The sequence below is a fragment of the Vombatus ursinus genome, unplaced genomic scaffold, assembly GCF_900497805.2.
Source record: "Vombatus ursinus unplaced genomic scaffold, bare-nosed wombat genome assembly UNPS02014779.1, whole genome shotgun sequence".
In the NCBI taxonomy this organism is placed as follows: domain Eukaryota; kingdom Metazoa; phylum Chordata; class Mammalia; order Diprotodontia; family Vombatidae; genus Vombatus; species Vombatus ursinus.
Window position 1 is genome coordinate 39,679,707 of NW_020954557.1, and position 25,537 is coordinate 39,705,243.

Here is a 25,537-nt window from a genome sequence, read left to right on the forward strand (position 1 = left end):
AGAGAGAGAGAGAGAGAGAGAGAGAGAGAGAGAGAGAGAGAGAGAGAATACTCTTTGGTTGTTGTTGTCAATGACTTGTCCAAGGTCACAGAGGTAGTAAGTACCAGAGCTGGGACTGGAACAGAGGTCTTCTGATACCAAATTCCCTCCTCTTCCCAGTACACACCATTGACTTTCTAAGAACCATTTGGGGGCAGCTACGTTGCTCAGTAGTTAGAGTGCTGAGCCTGGAGTCAGGAGGACCTTAGTTCAAATTTGGTCTCTTTAACTGTGTGACCCTGGACAAGTCACCTAACCCTGTTTGTCTCAGTTTTCTCATCTGTAAAATGAACTGGAGAAGGAAATGGCAAACCACTCTAGTACCTCTGCCAAGAAAACCCCAAATGGTGTTACAAAGAGTTGGACATGAACTGAAACAATTGAACAACGACAAGAAGAATTATTTAAGGGAGAAAACCTCATCCTTTTCCCTCCTTGGAAGAATCCTTCTAAACCAAATGTTTCTAAAGTCTTAATCAGCCAGCCCTTTGAAATTATTTTCTTTCAGTATAGCTCCATTTTCAAAAGGAAAAGATCCTTTGATCCCTACGTAATGATAGACCTGCACTAGGCTGGTCCAGTATCTTCTTAAATGAAGCAACTCGGTTACCACTGCCCAATGCTTTCTGCAATTTCAGCTAGAGCAGACTGTTCCAGTGAGAGGAAGGCTAGAGGCTTGAAGAAATTGTTCTCTTCTCTAGGTTTGTAGCCAGTTAGCTTTCTAGAAGGACTGAAGAAGGTGAAAATAAATGCAAATGGCCCGAGAAAGCTTTACAAACATCATTTGTTCCATTTTATATTCTGGTGGAAACCATCCATGCGTATCAGCCTTCCTTAGCCCCATCTGAGCCCAAGATAATTCCAACAGCATGGTGAGCCATCGCAGCAGAGGTGCCCTCCTTCATCTGTATTCACTCTCCATTTCAGTCGCCCTTTACAATTTGCTCATGGGATGCTTCTCAAAAGCAAGTTCAAAAGTTAATGTGAAAAAATGTCTATGTGTTATTGCTATCTAATTTCCGCATCATTTAGAGGTAAGTGTTTCAGCCAGGAGGGCTGTTGGCCTGCCTTTGTCTTCCCATCCATTTTACCTGTGTTGGCCTTAGGAGTAGGCAAACACAAACTACAGAATAATAGGAAGGCATCCATGCCCTTCAAACATGCCCTCCTTAACCTGCCCATCAATGTCTGAAATACCAGAAATAGAGAATTTATTCCTTGGGGTTTGGGAAGATTTGGAGTTTTCAAGGACCTAGGAAAAGTCACATACCCTTGCAAAATGTAAACTTCTCACCCAGGAAGGGCCCAAGAAAAATAATAATGATAAAAACCAACAATAACTAACATTTATATAGCCCTGAAGCTATCTAACTTTAGGAAGGAAGGAAGGAAGGAAGGAAGGAAGGAAGGAAGGAAGGAAGGAAGTGCCCAAGAAAAATAACAACAACAACTAACATTTATATAACCCTGAAGATATCTAACACTTTAGGAAGAAAGGAAGGGCCTAAGAAAAAAATAATAACAATAACAACTAACATTTATACAGCACTTACCATGTGCCAGACACTGTGTTAAGCTCTTTACAATTATTATCTCATTTCACAACAACCCTGGAAGGTAGGTGCTATTATTATCCCCAATTTATAGATTAAGAAACTGAGGTAAACAGAGGTTAAGTGACTTGGCCAGGGTCACACAGCTAGTAAGTGTCTGAGGCCTGATTTGACCTTAGGACCAGTGCTCTATCCACTATGCCACAGGAAGATGGTAGGGAGACATCAAAGACAAAAATCCCTTTTCCACAGTTTTGTCAGGGCTCCACCAGTATTTAGGTTGTCAGCCTACACAGACTGTGGGTCCATATTCTGAAGAGCACTGCTACAATTAGACAACTACCATGTTGGACACAACACAGCATAGCAATTGGATGCCAATTAATTACAATGAACAATCTTGGTTCTGGTAAACAGAGGATAGAACACACATCCCTCCTCTTGGTAGAGAGGCTGAGAACTACGAGTGCAGAAGTGACATATATTACTGTTATCAGACTTGGGTCCTTTGTGGATTTTTCCCTGCTTTTTTTTAAAAGGAAGATACAAGGGGATGGAGAGAGTATAGTGGAAAATGACTAAGATTTGCTTTAAAAAGCATCAATGAACAAAGGAAAAAGCACATTGAAGTACATTGATGCTCTATAGTTGATATATTTTAAAAGCATGGATACTAAACTTTTTAATCTCCATTTTCTATCATGTCTAGGCACATTTACCCACAGATCTATCTTCCAAAATCATTACAGACTCTCATATAAAATCCCTAGGGTATAAACAGCAGACAACCTGAAACTCTCATTTTTCTTCACATCTCTGTTAACAAAGTTCCCCCTAGTCACCAGCCACAGCTTAATGATACATAACAAAGCTTTCTAAAGAACACCCCAAGTAAGACCTCATCAGGTAAGAGAAAAATGTCGTGGCCATGCTGAAGCTATACAGCTATAAACCTTGCTAAGATGTTCTTGTTGAGTCATTTCTGTATTATTCTACTCTTCATGACCCCTTTTGGGGTTTCCTTGGCAAAGATACTGGACTGGTTTGAAACTTTCTTCTCTAGCTCATTTTATGGATGAGGAAACTGAGGCAAACAGGTTAAGTGATTTGCCCAGGGTCACACAGTTACTAAGTGTGTCTGTGACCAGATTTGAACTCACAAAGACAAATTTTCCAGGTTCTAGACCAAGTACTCTACCTACTGGCCACCAGCTGCCCCAACAGACCTGGCTGAGTTTAACCCCAACTAAATAAATGAGTGACTACAATTTCCACTGCTGATGATACACCATAGGACCATAGAAAGTGGTATGTCGGTGAATGTTTAACAACTGGCTCTCCAGAAAGAAAGACAAAAAAGTACACTCAACATACTTTTAAGTTTAATCTGCATTATTATCATTTTCTCTATCACTTAAGTCTATACAATCAACAAAACCACAGATCAAGCCTGGGTTTGTAGCATTTGCTGATTTCCAAGGTGTAAATGTTCACACTGAAAATTCAACAGTTGGGTCTAAAAAGCTGATTCTAGCTAGCTCCAGCACACCCCTAAATAGATGAGAGTTAAAGCACAGGTCTATATCCTTCCTTTATTTAAGAAGTATCTATAGTTCCCTATTCCCTCCAAAAAGAAAAAAATCTCTAACTGGCGGTTTAAAAAACCTTTACAGTCTGACTCCAGCCAGCTTTTTAGACTTATTTCATGTTCTACCCCTATAGCACTTTATTTTTTTTCTGAAATTTTTTTTCTCAATTAGCTATAAAAACAATTTTTAACATTTGTTTTTTAAAATATTTAGTTCTGAGTTCGTTGAGAAGGCAAGCTATTTGCTATAGGGTATATATACATGGAGTGCTCTCTGTCCCACTCTCACTGGTGTGCACAGGTTCTTCCATATATATGCTACTTCATCTGTGCCTTTGGGCAGGCTTTCTTCCCTTCCTGAAATATACTTTTTTGCTTATCTCTGCCTTTTTAAACTTACCTTTCCTCAAGGCTCACCTCCAGTGTCATCTCCCACCTAGGTCTTCACTGATACGCTTAGTGGTTAGTGCTCTGACTCTAAAATTGCTCGTTTGTTTGTCTGAATGGACTTTATATTCAATTAGCTTTTTCTAATCACCAGGAGGATCTTGTGAAAATACAGTTCATTAGGAGCAGCTAGGTGGCGCAGTGGATAGAGCTCTGGCCTTGGAATCAGGAGAGCCTGAGTTCAAATCCAACCTCAGACACATAACACTTACTGGCTGTGTGACCCTGGGCAAGTCACTTATATACATACACACACAGAGTTCATTATAGCTATGTTGCTATGGAAGCATAGCTATAACAAATCTGCCTCAAAAGTCCCAATTCTCCCCTCCCCTCTTGGAGTCGGGTTTTTGAAAACTACATACATAGGAACTGCCTCAAGCCTCTCATTGAAGCCACAGAAACAGAAAGAGTTTAAGGTCTATATTTAGTCTTGGGTTCTTTTGTATAGCTTATGGAATGTAATACCAGCCCCTTTCTCTGTTTCTGTGGATGTCTGCATGGAGCCATTCCCCCTGCCCCCCAACTCAGCTTTACTGGGCAAAGAATTATATCTTGCCTTTGAAAAGGGAAATGCTTTCCCTCTCCTTTACTTTACTGTACATGGAACTAATAGCTAGGTGGTGCAGTGGTTAGCACGCAGTCAGTAGTCGGGAAGATGCATCTTCCTAAATTCAATCTGGTCTCAGATTCTTTTTTTTTTTCATTTTTAAATTAAATTTTTTTTAGTTTTTAACATTCATTTTCATAAGCTTTTGAGTTTTAAATTTTCTCCTCCTCCCTCCCTACCACCTTCCCCAAGACAGTATACAATCTGATAGAGGTTACATATACATTCCTACTAAACTTATTTTCACATTAGTCATGTTGTAAAGAAGAATTAGAACCAGTAGCAGGAACCACAAGAAAGAAGAAATAAAACAAAACAGAAGGAAAAAAAAGAGCAAATAGTATGCTTTGATCTGCATTCCAACTCCACAGTTCTTTCTCTGGATGTGGATAGCCATTTTTCATCATGAGTTTTTTGGAGTTGACTTAGATTCAGATTCTTACTTAGCTATGTGACCCTGGGCGAGTCATTTAACCCCATTTGCCTCAATTTCCTCATTTGTAAAATGAACAGGAGAAGGAAATGGCAAGCCACTCCAGTATCTTTGCCAAGAAAACCCCAAATGGGGTCATGAAGAGTCAGTCACAACTGAAAAAAAGACTGATCAACAACAACAAACATGGAATGAGTCAAAATTCTCTTTTCCCTAAGATTGTGGACTTTTATAGCTTCTGCAGTATGAAATACAAACAGGAAGTTAAAGGGTTATCTTACAGGCAGCAGCAGAATTGGCTTCTCCTTGGACAGAGAAAAAGATATTGGGGGTGGGATTGGGAATCTGTGATATTTTCCCTGCTCACTCATTGGTCAGTAACACAGGCCACTTCATCATCTTGGTTCATTCATATGATAGCCCCACCACGACTGTCCTGCTATAGCTCCACTGGTGATGGCATCTTCCTCGGTAACGACTCCTGATGATTTCTCCTAACTCACTCATGCATCACAATCCACAACCCTTGCTCTCTAGTAGCTGCTTGTGATGGCTTCTGGTAGCCTTCTGTTTCATTCCACAGACCCATTCCAACCTAAGTTCAGGGCCAACCAGGAATCTTGAGAATGCTGGTAAACTGCCCAGCCAGCAGGTCACTTCATTCCAAGTCTCTTCTGCAGATGGGGCCAAAAGTGGTTTGTATGTGTGTAATTTTTGCCTCTTCTAGCAGATTATAAGTTCTTTGAAGGTAGGAACTATTTGTTACTGTCTTTATATCATCAGCACTTGACACAATGCCTTGAGTATAGGAGGTGTTTAATGTTTAATTTTTTTCCAAAATTTTTTTCTGGGAAAAGATTGGTAAGGAGAGAAAAAAATTAGGAACCTCTTTAAAAAGCAAATTTAAAAATGTGTGTAGATGAACACAATTCCTTCCCTTTTAGTCTTTCTTCTTTCTCTTGCTTCCTCAATGAATTTCTATACAGTATAACTCTTTAGGATGTTAGACATGATAGGAAGGGCTCTGATAGCTCATTTTCAAGTTATCCGAAGAATTTTCTTCAATTCATGCCCTCAACTTTTCTTCTAATCCCTTAATGAAGCTGTGTTTTACTTAATGAAAAGGTGATAAAAAGAAATAGGATATCTATAGGTTTAAGTCAGGGTCCTATTCCTGCAGAATAAAAAAAAAGTTGGAAAAAATCATTCATCCATGGATCTCAGGATCTTGCAAAGAAACAATCACCATTGTCCCTGATCTGGCTTACTAGTTCAAAGACAGTATCATCTATATCATTGTTCACTAAGGCTCTGGAAACTCGTAAAAATCCTCATAGGTAAGATAAATGATGACAGATGAGAACTGGAAAAATTGAGCATTGTTGAAATAATTAATATTGTATTTTATAATATGGAAGATTTTCCTTCACTGGCAGCAAAATGCCTCATTGTGGAGGTAGAGGGCAATGGGAATTTGTAGAGAGAAGCTACCCCAATAATAATTATGGCACAAAATAGGTCTGTTTGGTGATATTACAAAGTTCTTCCTATATTTCATTTCATGAGAAATATGAAATCACTGTGAAATGGACCATGCTTTCTGGAAATTGGATTGAGAAATCAAAGTAAATACAGAGTGTCCCAAAAGTCTTAGTGCAATTAGGAGCAAAATGTACCATGCTTTAGCTCAAAGCTGCACTCAGACTTTTGGGACAGCCTGTATTTACTGTCATCTCTCAATCCAGTTGCTAGGAATACATGGTATTTTTTTTTACTACTAAAGCTTGAAGCTGCACTAAAACTTTTGGGACACCCTTTGTTGACCAGCAGTTACATGAGCTGATGTTAAATGGCATTTCTGTTTTAGATTATTTCAGGTTGTAACCTCCCTGAAGGAAGGAACCATACCTGGCTCATCTTTGTATCCCTTAAAATGCCCTGTCCCTTGATGTTGCTCAATAGATAGGTGTTGCCTGGACTTGAATTGATGACCTGGGGCCACGACTAGCTTTAGTTCTTTGAGAGCACTTTCAGGAACAGAAAAACCTGAAAATGATCGTGAAGTTGACCTTGTTTCTGTATTGGAACGTCTTAAACTCTTCGACACTGCATTTTAATCCAGCTGAAAAATTTATGCACCTTGGCCATGGTGCTTGGTATTGCTTATGGCAGGGAATGGATTATACTTGCAATAATCTCATTTCAGTGGAGATATAGCCTGTCCTGTCTTTGCTGTGTTTGGCTTAGATGACATAACGATTATTTGGCTACTTCCAAAATCACATGCTGCTGTTCTAAAATCTCTTTTCCCCTCCCACAAGAAGCCAGAGGTGGCAAAATACAGAACTGGTCTTGGAGTCAGGAAAGTCCGTATTCTACCTCTCTAGCTGTAGCTGTACAAGTTTGGGCAAGTCTTTTAACCTTTGAGCTTCAGTTTCCTCAGCTGTAAAAGAAGGGAGATGGATTAAGGGGGAGACAGTTTAATGACAGTGAAAATATAGATACCCTGTATTTACTGCCAGTCCTTGATCCAGTTTTCAGGACAGCATGGTACATTTCACCATGTTTTCATGTTTCTAACGATATGAAACAAAGAAACTATTAACCAGATTTATTGAATGCCATAATTATTATTAAGGTAACATTTTTCTATAAATTCCCACTGCCCAGTGCCACTGCAAAACTGATTTGGAAGGATAGTATGCTCTCAGCAGAAATAGGGAAGCTAAGAAGAATGGATTTAGAGAGAAAGCTGATGACTCCTCTTTTGGTCATATTGGGTTTTAGGTGTCTAGGGAACATCCAGGTAGAGATGTTCAGCAAGCAGGTGGTAATTCAGAACTGGAGTCAAGAAAGAGATGAGGTCTAGATATGTAGATGTGGGAATCATCTGTTTGGAGTTAACAATTGAACTAACAAGAGTTGATGAGATCACTGAGAGAAAGAGAGAAGACATAGTCTTGGGTTAAGGGTGAGAAATGGAGAATGAGGAATGGTCAGGCAGGAGAAAAACTAAAAAAGAGAAGTGTCACAAAAGCTGAGGGAGGAGAGCATGTCCAAAATGTAAAAAAATGGAAGAGAGGTAAATAAGGATGAAGACTCAGAAAAGGCCATTGGATTTAGCAATTAGAAGATCATCAGTTCAATTCAAGAGAGTAGTTTCAGTTGAGTGGTGGGATCAGAAGTCATGTGACAAGGTTGAGAATTGAGTGGGATATGATGAAAAGCAGGAAAAGAGTTTAGACAGATTTTTGGCTAAAAGTTAGGCTACAAAAAGCCAGGAAAGATACAAGACAATAAACCAAGGAGGTGGATAAAGTAAAGAATTTTTAAGCATAAGTGAGACTTGGACATGTTTATAGGCAGCAGTGAAGAACCAGTGGATAATTAGAGATTATAAGTAAAGAAAGAATAATAGGTGGTATCTTTCCAGGGGAGATCAAAGGGTCACAAGTTGAGGTACTGGCCTTAGAAAGAAGAGCTATCTTTTTCTTAAGAACTGGCACAAAAGAATGAAAATGGGGGATAATATTGGGAGGTTTTGAAATGTAGAGTTGGGAGGAAGATGCAGTTTTCAACAGAGAGTCTTTTTTCTCTGTAGGAGGTGAGGTCCTTTGCTGAGAGAAAAGGGTAAGGGTGGTGTAGGTCATTTAAAGAGGGAAAAAAAAGTTTGGAATAGAGGTTATGGAGTAGAGAGTAAATCAGAAAAGAATGAAGAACATTTCCATGTAGCAGTAGGGGCCCCATTGCAATGAAATAACGTAAGTTTGCAGTGAACAAGCCTACACAGTTGTGTGATTCCTTTCAGTAGCACTGAGTAAGGGTGGACAAGGCAGATGATGAGAGCATCTCAGGGCAAAGGCTTTCTCAGACATCTGGTGTATTCTGTGGAAGATGATCATAGAATCATAGAGGCAGAGTTGGGAGGGGCCTGAGACATCACTTAGTAGAACTCCATTTTACAGATAAGGAAACTGAGGCTCAGAGCAGTCATGCAGGTAGCAGTCATAGAGCCAATACTTGGACCCAAATCCTCCAACAGCAAATCCAATACTCTTTCCACTGTGCCACCCTGATAACAAATTACTCATAGTAATTTGAGTAACGAGTAATTCTCTCAAGCAAAATTTGCTCTTTAGTTTTTTCTGTCTGACTTCACCCAGTGTCCATCAGTGTGTTGAGATGTTTTAGGTATATGGCTCTTTAGGCATAGAAGAATGGATGTGAAATCTTTGTTTATGCCCTCACATCATATTTTTTCAGTTCTTTAAGAGAAAGCTGTATACTTTGAGTCTACACCTAAGACAAAGAGGAGCAGTTTGAGAGAGGATGGATTAATTAAATCAGAATAAATTAATTATCTTCCCATCTTGCAAAGTAAAACTTATTTGCAGTCTATATGCAAAGCATCCACTGGGAAAATGACCTAATATTTGAGAGTGTTATTTATAACAACTAAAGAAAATCATACTGGAGAATTCAAGTATGGAATCCATTGCAGAGCACCAAATTTGGGACATGTTCAGTGATCTAGTACAGAAAAGAAAGTTCAGGACTTTTGTGTTAAAGGCAAACCCCAAGAACAGGAAACTCCCCATGGTGTCCCTTCAATGCAAGTTTTTAATTTCCTGAAATAGGAATTGCATAATTAAGCATGTGATGACAGAAATAAAAAGAGACAAATTGGCTACAACCCATCTGAAAAGAAGAGATATATGCCATCACCTTCCAAACTAGAGCCTGGTTGAGAAATTGTCCATGTCCTCTCCAAAAGCCTAAAGAACAAATTTAAGAACTCTGTCAAATGGTGGCTAGGGAAAGAAATAAGTCCATTTTTAATGAAATAGTAGGTCATGGAATTTTTGTTTTGGCAATGTTCAAATTTATTGTAGCACAAAATTTGCTTAGACATTTTTAAAGTTATTAACGACTACTATTTTCATTATTCATAAAATCTTTCTTGGATTTCTTGTAGCACCTTCTCCATAAAGGAAGCATGAAATCCTGATTAGATACTATAGAAAGAAATACAATAATCATAATAATAATAGATCTGACATATAATTTTTTAAGGTTTACACAGTGCTTTACATAGTTTCTCATTTGATCCTTACAACAACCTTGTCAGGTAGGTGCTATTAACACAGTTCTACAGATGAGTAAATTGAGACACACAGAGTGATCTTCTCAAAGTCACAGAGCTAATATATATCTGATGGGAAGTTTGAACCCAGTGGACCATCCACTCTGCACTGCGCCCTCTCAAGTATAATCTCTCTCTTCTATTAAGGTTCAGGGGAGAAAACCCACAGCTATTGGCCACAGTCACAAAACTATTCACTCTGAGAGACAGGCATAGAACATAGAATATTATAGCAGAGTTATCTTTTTAATAGACGATAGCTTAGACCATTGAGAAGTTGAGAAGATGATGCTCATATAGGAAGAAAGTAGGTTAGTCACCAGAATTTCATTACTCAGATCTCTGTTTTAGAGACAGAGTGGTTTAGGTTTTATTTTTTTTCCTTCCACCTTCCCTGTTCCCCTCTTTACCTGAAGTCTTACCCATTGAATCAACTAACTGTTTGAGTAATTGAATATTGTCAACAGCATTACGTGTTAACTTCTAAAATGCATAGTTTCCACCAAATCACAAATTAAATACAACACAATCTTTAGTTGGTCTTGATGTTTTGATGAACCAGATCTGCAATCACATTCATTTGGTGAACTACAGTTGCAATTCTTGGGTTTCTTTGTAAAAATCTACAAATTTCCCAATTGTAAAGGATTTCCATTATCAAATAAGTTGACTTAAGGCATATCTATCCAGGGTTTCATGCTTTTTCAGAAACTGTGACATCTGTAGACTCTGTGGATATGTTTGACTCAAGATACTTGGGTACAAAGGCAGCTAGGTGGGGGAGTGGATAGAGGCAGGACTGGAGTCAGGAAGACTAGAGTTCAAATCCAGCCTCAGACACTTACCAGCTGTGTGACCCTGGGCAAATCACTTACCCCTGTTTCCTTGTTTCCTCATCTGTAAAATGAGCTGGAGAAGAAAATGGCAAACCACTCCAGTATATTTGCCAAGAAAATCCCAAGTAAGGTCACAGAAGCCAACACAATTGAACAGCAACAAAAACCTGGATACATCATGAAGACCAGTGATGTCAAACTCAAGTAGAAACCGGGGCCACTACACCAGACATAAAGAACCTTGAAGGCTACCTATTGACTTTGCTTTAAAATGTAATATTTATCTATGCTTGATTGTATTTTTATCTATTTGTGTGTTTTCTTTAAATATCTCCCAGCTACATTTTAATCTGGTTCAGGACACACTGGAGAGTGTTGTAGGCTGTGTGTGGCTGACCGTGGCATGTTTGGCATCTGCATTGTACACAATGATGCAATCGTCGTTAAGCAGCACATACAACTTTTTAAACAGCTTAAACCAACAAGTTTTATGCAACAGCAAATTTCAGCTCCTCAATTTGATGAGCAGTCATAATCAGAAGCACCTATTGCTGGTTGGTGAAGCCACAAAATGTAGAGGTCCTTTTTAGATCTCAGATGGCAAAATATTTGAACTCAGTTAAAGACAGCCTTATTTAGGGATTAGTCCATTCTAGCTTTGTATTCCCTGCCATCATTAGCTAGATAGGCTCATTGATTTAGAGCTGGAAGGGGCTTTACAGGGCATCCAATCCAACCTCCTCACTTTTCAGATGGGGAAACTGAGGCCCGTGAAAACCAAGTGACTAGCCCAAGTTCATATAGGTAAAAGTTGACTAGATTTGAACCTAGGTCATAGGATTGTGTGACAGCTAGGTGACTCAGTGGCTCAGTGGAGCCAGGAAGACTCATCTTCCCGAGTTCAAATCTGGCCTCCGACACCTATTAACTGTGTGACCTTGGACACATCACTTAACCCTGTTTGCCTCAGTTTCCTTGTCTGTAAAACGAACTGGAGAAAGAAATGGCAAACCACTTCAGTATCTTTGCCAAGAAAATCCTAAATGGGGTCAAGAAGAGTCAGACATGACTAAAAAATGACCAAATATAGAATTGTAAATTTAGACCTGGAAAGGATCTCAGAGGCCATCTCGTCCAATGCCCTCATTTTGCAGATCTGGAAATCAAGCCCCAGTGTAGTTAAGTGGCCTGCCCTGGGTCATAGGTCATAAGCAGCAGAGGCTGAATCTGAACCCAGGTTCTCTGATGTGAGATGCGATGCTTTTCTTTCCACTAGGCCATGAGCTTAGTCAGACTTAGCCAATGACTACCTTAGAATTTAATATTTACTAAGAGATAAGCAAAGAACATTTCTTGACCTTGAAAACTCAGGAAACAGAAGGAATCGAGTCTATAAATTACATCTTGGGGAAAATTATTTTTCATACCAGAAGAAAAACTTAATCAGACCCTTGAAGTCATATAAAAATGTATTTAGTGTGGGAAAATTGATTTCTTTGATACATGTCAGAATTTCAACTGTGGACGAGTGGTAAACTTAGAAAAAAGTCTCCTCTTCCACATATCACATTGCTCTAAAAACAATGCAGAAATCTTCCAAGGTTAATTCTACTTCTGAGTACCTTGTTATTTTTTGAGTAATAATCTGTAGATTCTTATGAGTTTAGACTAGGATATGATCAGAATGGCCATTTCTCTACTAGAAGCTTTATGTCCTGACTACATACAGAAACGGGTACATAGTAGGCACATTATAAATGTTAGTTGACTGACTTTTTTCCCTTTAATTTTTTAATCCAGTTCACATATTTGAAGTAATACTGCAAGCTAATATTGCCATCAACACCTTGCTATGCCGTAATGGTGCCCATAGCAGGGCATCAATATCCAATTCAAGGTGTGGCCAGATTTCTGTCTAAATGGGCAAGAAAGGAAACACAGGTGGGCAAGACCAATGTTCACTCTGGGGAGATGAAACTTGGGTGTAATGCACCCAAAGGGGACCTACCAGAATCCTACACTAAGTGGAAAGATTCAGAATATTTATGCTTCAGTTCTGGCTCAGCTACTTACTACCTATGTAACTTAGGTATAAGTTACCTAATAAATCACCTAATCTCACTGGAAACAGCTAAGTGGTACAGTGGATAGAGTGCTGGGCCTGCAGTCAGGAAGAATCATCTTTCTGGGTTCAAATCCGGCCTCAGACACCTGCATCACCTAACCTCTGTTTGCCTTAGCTTCCTCATCTATAAAATAAGCTGGAGAAGGAAATGGCAAACCACCCCATTATTTTTGCCAAGAAAACCCCAAATGGAGTCATAAAGAGTTGAACATGACTGAACAATAACTTAGTTTTATTTTGGGTGCAGTGATAGAGTGCTGGGCCTGAAATCAGGAGGACTAGAATTCAAATCCAGCCTTAGACAGTTACCAGTTGTATGACCCTGGGCAAGTCAATTGACCCTGTTTGCCTCAGTTCCTCATCTGTAAAATAAAAGTTGGAGAAGGAAATGGCAAACCAGTCCAGTATCTTTGCCAACAAAACCCCAAATGGGATCACAAAGAGTTGGACATGACTGTAAACTAAACAACAAATCTCACCGAATCTCAATCTCTTCATCTATAAAATGGGGTTAGAGGGGTGACTAGATGTGAACTCAGTTTTCTCATTGGCACAATTTGGAAGTTGCATCCCTTCTGCCTCTAAATTTATGATACCCCAACCAGATGTTCCATCCCATGACTCTGTGATAAAGTTAATCAGAGTTCAGATGACATGAGAAGTCACAAATGATTCCATATAGAACAGCAGTGTTTGACTTGGCTTACAAATTATTGGGATCCCTGTGTTTTTCAAGTTCATTTCACCTAGACCAGGACTAATGAATGCAGCTAATACTGACCCCTGGATAAAGCAGGGAGTTCTTCCTCTTGTTATCAAAATGTATGCTACTATTTTTAAAGTTAAATTTTCTTACTTCTGAATATATGAAACAGGCAATTCTGACTGCAAAAACTCCTTTTTCCATTTTCATAAAAACCTTGTAGCAATTCTTTTATCTACCTGTGGGGTCACTTTTGCATCTTAAACACTCAAAGTGAATCTGTTGCCTCTTCATTTACACATTCATTCATTCACCAATTATCTATTGAGCAACTACTTACGGTGTACAAGACACATTTTCTTCAATTTTCAGTGAAACCTGAGGAAATTAAGCCCATGGTGACATAGCCTCTTTTGCTTTTCTTACCCAGCTTCAGAAGGGCTAATTAAGCATATTACCCATAACAGCTGTTTTAAAGACAGAGGGAATTAGGCAGGTGGCACCACCTGTGGCTATGTGATTCCGGGCCAAATAAACTGCTACCTCCCTAGTTACGGAGAAATCCACTTTATTCAGGGTCGTGTGTGGGGAACAAGTAAAGAAGCCTGGAGCAACTGTAATGTTCAGTCTCAGAAATATTTCTATAGGAGAATTAGAGCAATGATGAATGTCAGCAGAAATAAGCAAAGATGTGTTGTCTCTGAAATAGTTGTGAGGGATTACCTCCCTTTCTAATTCCTCATTGGCTATGGAACAAATACCACATTAACTAGCCAGAATGGCTACCACAGCCCTGCACCAATGTGTTAGTAGGGTGACCATGAATTCCTGAAGACCATTCCAGTGAAATGCATGCTCTAGCAAGTCCTGCCAAAGTAGAATGGCTTAGAGTGTGGGCCACTGGCAGACCGTATGTCTGTCAGTCGAGGTTTTTCCTAGTTAAATAAGACAGGCTCTTCACCTGGTTGGCTGAGGGGCTGATGAAATTTTACGCCGTGGGAATTCTAGAAGAGCTGCTACTAAGTCAGGAAAGGATTGTAAAATGTGCTGGCAGAAACCCCACACTGTCAAATTCGCACGTCCTTTAAATATTTAGTCATATTGTTTAGAATCACAGATTTAGTAGTGGCAGGGACCTTAGACACCACCAAGACCAAAACCCTCATTTTAGAGAGGAGGAAACTTATATAGGCAGTGAGGTACGGTGGATAGCATGCTGGATCTGAGGTCAGAAAGACTTGAGTTTAAATATGGCCTCAAATACTGTGCTTAACAGGTTTGTGATTCTGAACACATTACATAATTTCTGTCTGCCTCAATTTCCTCACCTGTAAAATAGGAAACACTTACCTCCCAGGAAGGGCAGTGGTACAGTGGATGAAGCACCAGGCCTGGGATCAGAAAGATCTGAGTTCAAATGTGACCTTAGTAACTATGTGACCCTGGGTAAGTCACTTCACCCTGTTTGCCTCAGTTTCCTCATCTATAAAATGATCTGGAGGAGGAAATGGTAAACCACTTCAGTCCAGTATCTTTACTAAGAAAACCTCAAATGGGGTGGCAAAGAGTCAGACATGACTGAAAAACAACCAAATCTCCCTGGCTTGTGAAAATAAAATGAGATAACATTTGTAAAGTGTTTTTAAGGTACTATATGAATGCTGACTAAAAAGCAAACGCCACAACCACTGAAGCCAGAGAGATTAGGTTACTTGCCCACAGTCGCAGTGACAGACCCGGGATTCAAACCCAAGTCCTCTGATTTCTGACCAAAGACTCTTTCCACTCCCCAACAGTCACCATAGGCACTTGTGACATCTCAGGGTTGGTCTCTCCATAAAACCTGCTGCTGTATTCAAAGGGTGGATTAGCCAAGGATCCTCCCATAGAGAGAACATGTGTAGGCAGTGGGCTAGCTTCTCACCATTCCTTAGGTCACCTCCCCATATGTTTCTGTCTCTTCCGTGTTATTTCTCCCTCTAGTCCACTGATGAAGTTGGGGGAGAAAGAGCTTTCTCAGCCAGACTCTCCCATGAACAGACAGGCCCCCTGCCCCAAATCCTCTTTGTTGAGATGCTAACATTTCGAGTAATAAACATCTAGAGGGTTCATGGTTTGAGTCATCTTCAACCAACAGCGTCACATAGACATGATTTTCCCAAGTAAACATCAGCTTACCAGGTGTTTATGTTCTCCTCTAATCACCCAGTTTGCTTGTGCTGTTTACTGCAGGCTGACTGGGACAGAGAGAAAGGGGTTTGGAAAATAAAAGGCAGTGTTCACTCGTAGGTGTTTAATAGTGTTTGATGCTTCATTTTAACTGGACTGTCACAGGGGCATGAAGCAATGTGCTTTTTATTGCTTGTGACTCCTTGTGTTTTACCATATGGTCCTGCTGCCAGTAATAACGATGGGGATATAAACTCCATTAGTTTACTGGAATGTACTACTCTATATTATATTGCTGTAGCCATTAATATCGTTGCACATTGTAAGTTCACAGAGGTAATAGGAGGCTATTTTAGTAATATATTATTTGCTACTATACTTACCAAGACTTAAAGAATGAAGGTAATATAGAAAATTCTGAGGGCGGCTAGGTGGCGCCATAGTGTACAGAGTGGCCTGGAGTCAGGAAGACTCATCTTCGTGAGTTCAAATTTGGCCTCAGACATTCACTAGCTGGGTGACCCTGAACAAGTCACTTAGCCCTGCTTGCCTCAGTTTCCTCATCTGTAAAATGAGCTGGAGGAGGAAATGACAAATCACTCCCATATCTTTGCCAAGAAAATCCCAAATGGGGTCACAAAGAGTCAGACTTGGGGGCAGCTAGGTGGTGCAGTGGTTAGAGCACTGCCTCTACAAATCTAGCCTCAGACACTTGACACTTACTAGCTGTGTGACCCTGGGCAAGTCATTTAACCCCATTGCCTAGCATAAAACAAAACCAAAAAAGAGTGAGATATGACTGAATAACAACTAAACAACGATATAGAAAACTTACAAGAAGATTAAGGAATATAAAGGTGCTTCGGTATTCCTTTCATTCCCTGGGATTATGAATGCATTTATTCCAAAGGCAGTAAGCCCCACAAAAATAGGAAAACTTAGTGACAGCGGTTCCACACTGGAAATGCTTGAAGTTGTACACTCTAAGTCCATCTTTATAGACATACTACTTCCTTTCTTTGTATTCTGACTTCTTTCATCCTGACAACCCAGAAATTAAGTGTGACCAAAATCAAAGTTGTGGCAGGAGGCAAAACCAGTGAAAGGAATCTTGAGTTGGGGTGTGGGGCAGGGTGAAGGGGGGAAAATCAAGCATTTACAAAGCAGTGACTATGTGCCCGGCACTGTGCTAAGCATTTTATGAATAGTTCATTTGATCTTCCCAACAACCCTATGAGATAGACTCTATGTTATTATACCTATTTTACAGTTGAAGAAACTGAGGCAAACAAAAGTTAAGTGACTTGCCCACGTTCACATAGCTAGTAAGCGTCGGAGGCCAGATTTAAAGGCAGCTCTTCCTGAGTCCAGGCCCAGTAATCTATCCACTGCACCACTTGGCTGCTTGGGTTCTTATCCCAGCTCTGCTATATAAGTTTACTCTATGCTGCAGTCTGATCACACCCATTTAACATCTTTCCATTGTTCTCTAGTTTTAATTCCTAACAAACTAGCATTTCATGACTCGCATCCCTACAACAACACTTGTGGGCAATTGATATTTTAAAAGATGGGCTTTTATTTCTAGGTGAACTTCAGGATCTTTAAAGGAACTTTGCAATTTCCAGAATGTGATCTAGCCTGCTCTCTTCCTGTTTAATTCTGAGCCCTAGTAATCCCTTTGCACTATCTGTCCAAGACATATATATATATATATGTATATATATACACACATATGTATATATACATACATATGTATATATGTATATACACATACATATGTATATATGTATATACACATACATATGTATATATACATATATATGTATATGTATTTATGTATGTATATATGTACACACACATACACATGCTTGGAGAATTCCATAGGTTTTTCAACTAACTGCATACTATAATCTGTGGACAATGGTCGTTTTTCATCCACTTGTTTTTTCCTATGTGAAAGGTTAAGCCAAACTATTTTAAATGGTTATGGATCTTGTCCAGGGGGTCCTGCAATGTTCCAACATCATCTACAAACAGAGGCATCTGGAGTAACTCATCATCTATGGAGAATCCCTCTTCATCTTTTCTGAAGCTTTTCCACGACAATAAAAAAACCACTTTGGTAAGTATACACTTCCCTGTTTAATGCCTCACCTTATATTAATCATCAGAGGGTCACCAAATGAAGTTATCTCTATTGGCATATCTTTCAAGGAATCTTGAATAATTTTGATATATGTATGCAAGATACTTTGGCGAAAGAGAGCCTTTAAAACAACATTTTGATCTACCAAACCTAATGCTTTTTTAAAAAAACAATCAATGAGCAATAAATATAGTGGGATGTTGTATCCTCTACATCTTTTAGTCAGTTGTGTGATGTAAACAGGGGTGTCTGCTGGTATAATGCCTGTACACTTGTGAAAGCCTGCCTGTTTCCTAGTAATACCTTCACTGAGGATATTCCTGATATGTGTGAATTGTATGTCAGATGATTAGTCTTCCAAAAAGTATGTAAATGGGAATATAGCTGTATAGTTTGTTAGTTTTTATTCTCCTTAACCCCTTTTCTCTATTATTAATAAGGCTAGACATATTTTCTCACACCTTTGCTATTTTTCCCTTCTTCAGATTCCTTTTGGATCAATCAATGCCTTCCCATTGTATCTCCTCCTCCATGGTTCCCTTTGCTGTATGTACATTTGGACTAAACCGGCGACTTTTTTTATCTTTGTTATATTTATCGAGTGTTCACTACATGCCAAGTACTGTATTTAATACAATGAAGAATAGAGAAAGGCGAAAAAGACTGTCTTCCAGAAACTCATGATCAAATTGGAAAAATATAAAATACAAAAATAGGGAGAAAGACTTAAAGAGACTTAAAAGAAGAACAGGGTATCAAGGGAGGAAGACTAGAATACAAGCTAGGAATATAAGGGCTTTAAGAGATATAGGGTAAGCAAATGATGGTGATTAGGCAGAACTAATCAGAGAACACTTATGCAGACAGGTGGCTGTTGCTGTTGGGATGGAGCGCAGTGGAGCTGGCAGGCTGGGTCAGGTTGGTGGTCTTACTGCTGAATCTCTACACTTTTCTTTCTCCACTCCCATCCCCCATCCTCCATCCCCCACCTCATGGAGATAACTCTGTGGTTTCCCAGGATAAGAAGACAGCAAAGAGCCAGATGGTAGGAGAACTTGTTTCTTGGATTCATATTTTCTTTAGAGGTATGGACAGAACCATACAGTCACTTGACAGAGAATCTTCATGCTTGTGAACTTCAGTGACATCTCTGCCCTTCTCTAATTGATTTATCCAGAATGGATTGATTTTTGGAGTAAGAAACAATCCATGAGTTCATGGTTTCAGGGTCTAACAGGAAGCATGGATGAAAATAATAGGGAAATTCTAGGACCTCTCCTGGGCATCTAGGTGGCACAATGGAGAGAGCATTGGGCTTGGAATCAGGAAGACTCCTCTTCCTGAATTCAAATCTGGCCTCAGACACTTACTAGCTGTGCGACCCTGGGCAAGTCACTTAACTCTGTTTACCTCAGTTTCTTCACCTGCAAAATGAGTTCTCCTCCCACAAGAGCCAAACATAGTGCCTTGAAAGAGTACAAACTTAATGTTTGTTGAATTGAATAAAAATATTGACACCTTATTTAGCACCCCACTGCTATATTCAGGTACCTAGAACCTGTTGCTTTCATCATCTATGCTTAAGCTTATAGCTCACAAGTTTCTGTTTCCGCTCACCCTCCCACAGCAAAGTGGTAAGTTGGACCTGGAGTCAGGAAGATATGAATTCAAATCCCATCCTTGATAGTTATTAGCTGTATTACCCTAGGCAATTCTCTTTATCTCTCTCAGCCTCAGTTTCCTCAACCTTAAAATGGGGATAATAATAGCACCTATTTCACAGGGCTGTTGTGATAATCAAATGAGATAATATATACACAAAGTGCTTTGCAAATCTTGAAGAGCTACATCACGTTAGCTATTGCTAAGACCAAAACCCAATATATGACATTAGAGTGAAGTAAAGGGGATTTACTCAAAACAAAGTACAGAGTAAATAACATGTTAAACCAAGTAACAAATGCTCTCAGATCACTCATTTCCCTAACTTACCACCTCCAAGACTGAATCCATTCACCTCAACTCCCCATGTTGGCTTACCAATCTGACTTGGTAAACCTACAGGGACAGGAAAAAAGGTAGGCAAATCCACTTATTTCCACTGCCTGTACTAGCTTAGCAGCCTGGGACTGTAATCTAGGGAATGAGAAAGAGAGTCTACAGATGCCCACCAGCTGCTCATTATACCTAAAGGGCACTAATTTTCTTTCTCATTGTCTGTTTGTTAGGCAATTGGGGTTAAGTGACTTGCCCAGGGCCACACAGCTAGTAAGTGTCAAATGTTTGGTCTGAGGCTGGATTTGAACTCAGGTCCTTCTGACTTCAGGACCAGTGCTCTATCCATTGCACCACCTAGCTACCCTTTTTTTTTTCTTATTGCCCTTGTAGTCTGCTCCTGCCCAGCAACTGGGGAATGACTGAATAAGTTGTGGTATATGAATGTAATGGAATACTATTGTGCCATAAGAAATGATGAGCAGGCAGACTTCAGAAAAATCTGGAAAGACTTGTATGATCTGATACTGAGTGAAGTGAGCAAAACCAGGAGAACATTGTACACAATAACAGCCATGTTGTGTGATGACTAACTTTGATAGACTTAACCCTTCTCAGCAATGCAAGGATCCAAGACATCTCCAAAAGACTCATGATGGAAAATGCCATCCACATCCGGAGAAAGAACTATGGAGTCTGAATGCAGATTGAAGCATACCGTTTGCTCTTTTTTTTCTATTATGTTTTGTTTCCTCTTTCTTGTGGTTCCTCCTATTGGTTCTAATTCTTCCTTACAACATGACTAATGTGAAAATAGGTTTAATAGGAATGCATATGTAGAGCCTATATCAGATTGCACACCATCTTGGGAAGGGAAGTGTGGAAGGAGGGGGAGAAAATTTAAAACTCAAAAGCTTATGGAAGTGATTGTTGATAACTCAAAATAAATTAATAAAAAATTAAAAAGAGAGCTGCTGGTGTTCTACTGGGGACTGAAAGGAAGACTCCTGCTTCCCACGCCAGGTTGGCATCTTTAGAGGAAGCTACTTCTCAGGAAGCAGAAGCTCAGGGCCCCAGGATCAGGATTTTATGGCACAATCCTCCTCTGCCATTTCTTCTCTCCATCTCATCTTGTCTTTGTTATCTAATACTTTTTGTCTGCTGCTCCATCATGCTGTCCTGTCCCTCCCTAGCTGTGCTTAAGGAGAGACATACTAGCAAACCTCAGAAAGGTGGAGAGACATCAGACTCTCCCCATCTGATACCAATATATTGCCTATAAACACCAGGCTCTGTTCTTTGCCTCTGTTTTTGTCCTTTCCTGTTTTAGATGAAAAAAGACTGGGGATGACTTGGAAAAGGCCAGAAGAGCAAGCCACTAAAAATCTGAGCTGCTGGAGTCCCATGCTGGGTTCTGCCAGAAGTCAGACAATAAAAGATCAGAATCCAGAGCAGCCTGTTCAATTCAGTCCAACAACAGGGGTGTAGTCTCAAGCACCCATTCAGCCATGGTGCACTTGGAAGGGAACTTGGTGGGGCAAGTGCTATCTAGAAACTGCACTAAATCTCAGCAGACTCTTCCAGGGACCAAGGTGGTATTGGAGAGAGAGGATTTGCCCCAAGTGGTGGGGAAGAAGCAAATGTTTTTATTTTTGTTCTTGCTGTATCTTCAAAGTAAATAACCCCTGAAAGAGAAGGAAAAAAACAGTCTGCCATGCCATAAAATCTCCTTTTCACAGACCTAAACAAATATTCCTTCCTGAATCTTGCTGAAATCTTCTATTTCTCTCATTTTACTCCCATTAGTTGTTTTTCCTATAGCTAGGTGGTGCAGTAGTAGACCACTGGATTTGTAGTCAAGAAGACTGTAAAATAATTAGGATAATAATAACACCTACCTCCCAGGCTTATCATGAGAATCAAATGACATACTCTTTGTAAAGCACTTAGCACAGTGCTTGGCACATAGTACATGCTATATAAATGCTACCTATTGTTGTCGTTGCTGTTGTCATTACCTGAGTTCAAATCTGACCTCAGACATTTAACAGTTGTATGACCCTGAGTAAGTCACCTGACAATCTCTTTTAGCCTCAGTTTCCTCATTGTAAAATGGGGATAATAATAGGACCCCACATGGTTGTTGTGAGGATCAGATGAGATATTTACATACCTCAATGTGCTCTATAAAAGCTATCCTTATTATTACTATTATTTCCTAATATGTAGAAAACTGCAAAAGTACATATAAAGGATAAATTTTGCAAAATATTTTAGAAAGGATTCAACACAACAAGAAATATGAGTGACAGCAGTAGGACTTAGAGGAAGTAAAATGAAAAGACTTTCACTTAAAGCAATCCCACTTTGAGTGTGGAAGAACTTGAGAGTCAGCAAATGGGATAACCTAAGGAATCTGGATTTAGTGTGGATTCAGTTTACGGAACGTGATAATAGGAACAGAGCTAAATGTAAGATACCTGGTCCTAGAGGAATTCTAATTCATAGTAACTGGAAAGGAATGCAAGAAGTGAGAGTCAGGTTAAGTGTAGGAGATTCAGCATGAGAGAAGAATTCCATTCCTCCAGATCACTGGAGCAGCTCAGGAATCCCCGACACACTCAGATCTGCCTCGGGAAGGGTTTCTCAGGACTTCATTGTTCATTCTGGGCATTCAGGTGGGAGGGATTCAGTTATTCCACACAGTTTCCCACAATCTTGGGAATAAGAAGAGAAAAACTCAGAGGACTTTTTGACTCATGAAGAAATTCAGCTTTGCCTGATCATTGCAAGAGAGCAAGGACCAATGGAGGCAGGGAAACCACGAAGTCGTTTCCCTCCTCTGGGCCTCATTTCCTGTCTCCAAAATGAGACATTTGGACCAGATGATCTCTAAAGTCCCTTTCAACTTGTACATTCTATGAATTCTATGAATGTCAAAGAATCTGCCCGAGAGAGATTCAATTTCACAAGCAATCTCAAAGGATTTGTGATAAACCACTGCAGTTACTCTGTTTAGAAAACTGGTTTGTTTTGCTGAAATGTTTTGAAATGTTCAGAGGGAAAAAAAAGCAATGCCCCCTCTACCCTTCTATGAATTAAAAGCAGGTCTTCTAGAGAGCTGGCTTTAACTAGTTTAGTATTCTTAGGGGTTGTTTCCCCTTTCCTCTTCCAACCAACTAAACTAGTTAAAGAATAATCTGTAGTGACTTTATGCAAAATAGATAATCAAGTGCCTCTGGGCCAGGCTGGTAATAGGGACACAGACCAGAATATTTGTAATGTTGCCCCCTTTAAAGATTGAGGCAAAACCCAGGTAGAATAAGCAGTTTTCAACTGGGAATGTTGTCATTACCCTTCACCTGGCAGCAGATGCTGGGATTACAGGCACAAGTGCCTGGGAGAATCTAACTAGATTTGCTTACAAATTTGTTGTTCAGTCATTTCAGTCACGTCTGACTCTTTGGGACCCTATTGGGCTCTACTTGGCTAAGATACTGGAGAGGCTTATCATTTCCTTCTACCATTCATTTTACAGGTGAGGAAACTGAGGCAAACAAGGTTAAGTGACTTGCCCAGGGTCACACAGCTAGTGTCTGAGGCTAGATTTGAACTCATGAAGATGAGTCTTCCTGACTTCAGGCCTGGAGCTCAATCCACTGTACCACCTAGCTGCCTCTTGTTTACAAATACAAACATATTAAGAAGAGTAAATTATAGATCATTTAAAAGGTGAAAAAAATGGGGCCAAAGGATTTAAAGAGTCTAAATATGAAAAAAGATTGGAATTCCTTACCTTTCTTTAGAATGTTAAAAAAAATGGTTATTTATGACGTAGACCATGGGGCCTGGAATTAAGCTACAAATATTTCTTTACCATTATTGTAGGTGAACTCCCTGCCTTCAGTTTCACTCTGTTCCTGTCCATTCCGCCATATTTGTGCACTTCTAACATAATTTTCACTGTATAACTCCCTCTACTGAAGAACATATAACAATTTTCTACTGACTAAAATAACAAAGCACAACTTTATGTTATCCCTTCAAACTGAACCACTCCAAATTCCTACCTCATCACTCATTCCATAATGTGATCTCTCTCCTCCAGTCTTTTAATTGCTTATTATCCATGACACATAGCTTGCTAATTTTCATGTTGCTCCCACTTCAAATGCCCTTCCTCTTCATTTCTGCTAATAATATTACATATTTCTCTCATATGGCTCAGCTCAAAATTCACCTGCTTCCCAGGATCCTTCGGTGACCAAGCCATTCTGCTTATTCTTGTAATCCACAATCCTCCTCAGCACTTACGCACGCGTTCAAGTTTTATCTTATTACAGTCTATTGTTCATACATTGCTCAATAACTGTTTTCAAGTTGTTACACGTGAGCACATTTTGATTCCCCAACAAGGGATCTTGTTCCTTCTTAGCTGTTCCAAACAGACTAGTACAGTGCAGAGCACACAGTAGGAATTCAACAAATGCTTTCTAAATAAACGAATGAGTGTGTCACCACCAATTTCTAACTAAATATGGCAAAGAAAGAGTCTTTCATCTTCTTCTTCCACAACTCAACTACAGTGCCCTACTTATTCATCACCATGGCAACACTGCTATTTCCAGCTCCTCCCAAGCAAGAAATCTGTGAGTCATTTTTGACCTACTCATTGCGTGTGCTTTTTCCCACCATCCATAGTTAGACATTTTCCTTCTTCATTCCCATTCCCTTAATATTCACAGACGCAGGACTCTCAGTATCATAGAGCCTCTGCTGGGTTCTTCCCTCCTAGAGTTGGAAGGCACCTAAAATTGGAGCCCATCCAATCCAACTTACATCTGAACAGAAAACTCCCTTACAAGATACCCAAATGGTCATCTAGCCTTGGTCTGAAGACTTCTAGGGAGTCAGTCAGCAAGTAGTTTTTTAAGCATCTATTTGTGCCAGGCACTGTGCTAAGCACTGGAGCAGGGGAAATTCATTTTTTGTGATATGTTTTGTACAACTCCAGTTGATTTTTGTAGCTTCTGTCTGTTATTGCTAGCTCTACCCCACCCTGAGGCCACATAGAACAGTTCATACTTAAAGTAGCTATCATATCTTCTCTAGGAAAAACATTTCCAGTTCTTTCAATCAATTGTCATTGGACACATTTTGCAGTCCCTTAGAAAATCATCCTAGTCACTTACCCTGCTCTAGACATGCTCCAGTTTTCCCCTAGCCTTCCTAAAATGTCTACACTGAACACAACACACCAGAAATAGTCCAATCATAGAAGGGAGGGCAGATTGGGGGAAGGGGTATTCAGAATGCACGCCATCTTGGAATGGGAGAGGGGAGAGATGGAGAGAAAATTTGGAACTCAAAATCTTGTGGAAGGGAATGTTGAAAACTAAAAATAAATAAATTAATTTAAAAAATGAAGAGAAAAAATACCACTGATCTGTTATTATTTAAAATGTTACATAGCATAAGATCAAGGACAGATCCCTGAGTACTCTATCAGAGACCTCCCCTACGTTGACATTAATACTTTGTGTCTGGTCATTCAGCCAGTTCTAAATGTGTCTAACTGTCCTCTTATCTAGCTTACATCTCTCCATCTTGTCCACAAGAAGAGCATGGGAAACTCTGTCAAATGCCTTGCAGAAATTTATATATACTATGTCTATGGCATTCTCTTGTCCCATCCTCACTCTAGTCTGCCAAAGTATTAACACTTAGTATTAAGGAAATAAGACTAA

The 25,537-nt window shown here is 39.7% G+C and overlaps 1 long non-coding RNA gene across 1 annotated transcript in view; it reads right to left on the minus strand.

Annotated features, from left to right (window-relative positions):
• The window catches only part of LOC114045648, a 27,396-nt gene extending 3,285 nt beyond the window's left edge, over window positions 1-24,111 (minus strand). The window contains exon 1 of the long non-coding RNA XR_003569409.1: window positions 24,031-24,111. This is a non-coding gene — a long non-coding RNA (uncharacterized LOC114045648). The remainder of the gene's footprint in view (window positions 1-24,030) is intronic.
• Between the last annotated feature and the right edge of the window lie 1,426 nt (window positions 24,112-25,537).